The sequence below is a fragment of the Choloepus didactylus genome, chromosome 5, assembly GCF_015220235.1.
Source record: "Choloepus didactylus isolate mChoDid1 chromosome 5, mChoDid1.pri, whole genome shotgun sequence".
Lineage (NCBI taxonomy): Eukaryota > Metazoa > Chordata > Mammalia > Pilosa > Megalonychidae > Choloepus > Choloepus didactylus.
Window position 1 is genome coordinate 96,810,228 of NC_051311.1, and position 2,435 is coordinate 96,812,662.

Here is a 2,435-nt window from a genome sequence, read left to right on the forward strand (position 1 = left end):
TTTCTCCCTTTCTCTAACTTTCATTACTAGTCACCAGAACATTTTTAAAATAGTTCTTTCTCTGTAAGTCACCCAGCACACATTCAATTCTTCTAACTTCAAACATAAAGGGAACCCAGTTTAGACCATCCTTGCTACATGCCACAGCTCATGCATCCTCCTTTTTATTCTGAGAGGCTCCAGTTCAGTGAAAGTTACAATGTTAAATACTACTTTAAATTCTGGACACAGTTCATCTCTGCTTGGTCTGTAAAAAATTAGAAGTCTGTAATTCCTTTTTGAACATGACTTCAAAGTGGAGAGCTTTGGCCATGAGCTCTTGGACATCACCTCGTACCCACTGGTGATCTGTTGGCTCCAAAACTTTTCATTCTGTCTTGAAAGCTTTGCTGTTGTTTACAGGCATGGCCATTTCTTCTTAAGTCATTTATTTCTGCATGATTCATGATAAGTCAGCAGTATTATTTTGGCCCAGAATCGGAGAGCAAATGCTCCAAAGCCTAAATATATTGAGGAAGTACCAAAATGCAGAACTCATCCAGGATGCAGCCAACATGACTAGTTAGATTTCTTGCTATAGCATAAACTTATAAGGGAGGATTGATGGAAATGGGACCTTGTGGCAAAGCCTGAGAATGTCATGTCAATCCTTCCATCAATAAGAATACAGGGAGGACATATGTAAACATTTTCTTTCATCATGTCTGTGAGCATAGTGGAATCAGTCATAGGAGATGTAGCATTACCTTCTTTTCAGTTTTTTTTGTTTGTTTTGATAGTTTATTTGTTTTAATTCATACTCTAGGTTGTTGAAGTAATGTTCTCATGTCAAGAAGTACTGTTTGGGAATGTATATTCCCTTTTACCTGAGTATTCTGCTTGGAAAAAAGATTTGACTGTTGACCACTTGCTCCTGGATGAGCTTCTTTTTAGCGGAATAGACAGAGAATGGTGGACGTGCCCATGAAGAAGGTGATGATATGATGGTCAGGACCTCCAGAGGTAGCTGTTGGAGTTGAGCATCAGCTTCACCCCTGCTATCTTGTCTGAGAGCCTGCCCTGTCCAAAGTTGGCAAGGCTTCCCCACCTGAGTGCAGTTTCCTCTTCAGGTTTCATTTCTCAGCCTTCTCATGTCCCTCAGCCCTGCTGGTCCAGGACTCTGCTGTAACCTTGTGCCTCATGCACTGTCCTAACCGGGTCACCTGGCTGACCACTTTCACCCTGTCCTTTTCTTACAGTCTTAATAGCTGAATTTTAAATGCAATATATCTATGCCAATTCATGAGGGTGTAAATGTCTTTCTTTGGAATCTCAGTTTTAAAAGAATCTTATAAAATGTATCAAGTAGTGACTTGTCATGTTTCATTGAAACATAATAGAATCTTTAAATTTTAGATGCATTATTATTTTGTGTATCCCTAACAGATTGAAAGATACTATAAATTAAACTCTGACCAATGTTTGTCCAATATTTTGAAATTTTATTTTATACTTATTAAAGAGCTCTTTTAGTTCCTTAACTGGTTGGTGCATATGTGAAAAGGAAACTATGAGTGAAATAAGTTGATCATTGTACTCCTAAAGCATCTCACTTAAAGTTCAACTCTTCTAAATTAAAATTAGACTCAAAGTTGTCCAAGTTTGTGTTTTTCCATACAACATCACCCCCTTCCTGTGACATCAAAACTGTGACCATGCCATGCTTCTTAAAAGGATTCTTCATTATTTCTGGGATTTTCTTTTAAATCTTTAACACCTTATACAACATTTGATGATGGCACTTACTTTATTTTACCAGATGCTGTCAGCAAATGATTTTCAGTCAAACAATAGAAATCATAATCCTTCCTCAATGACACAATTGCCTGATCTATTAGTGATTCCAGATGCTCAGTCATGCACCAGGAACAAATTCCAAGTTCACACATGGGCAGACAATGACAGTCATGTCATGACTGCTTCCTGAAGAACAGCGATTATGGGCCCTATTGTTTATGAGATACATCTGAATTTCAAAGACGTTAAATGTGAAAAGCATAAGCATCTTTGACTTGATGAAACATAATGTATATGGAATAGTAGAATGTATTTAGTAGTGATATTACCAATAAGAGGGCTCCAGGATAACATACAAAGCAGCCTTTGGAACGTTTCATAAGAGGAAATTGTGGGTTTGTACTAGAGCTCAAGATAAATCTGGCAGCAGATGAGGAGGAAGAAATGTGTAAATATGTAAAGTGTTCCTCATACAATCTAATATGGAAAATCTCCTTTTTAAGTCACTGTACTTGGTTGGCAATCAAATATTTTTAATAAATAAACTAGTAAATAAGAAAGACCTTGGATGCTACTTTAGAAGTTTACTTATCGCTTATCACCTGAACATCATTTGTTAAATGATTGTTCGATTTGAATTATCTGAATAAATGTTGTGT

The 2,435-nt window shown here is 36.9% G+C and overlaps 1 pseudogene; it reads right to left on the bottom strand.

The window, feature by feature from the left end:
- Window positions 1-232: 232 nt before the first annotated feature.
- On the bottom strand, window positions 233-1,898 carry LOC119535388 (annotated as a pseudogene).
- Window positions 1,899-2,435: the final 537 nt, after the last annotated feature.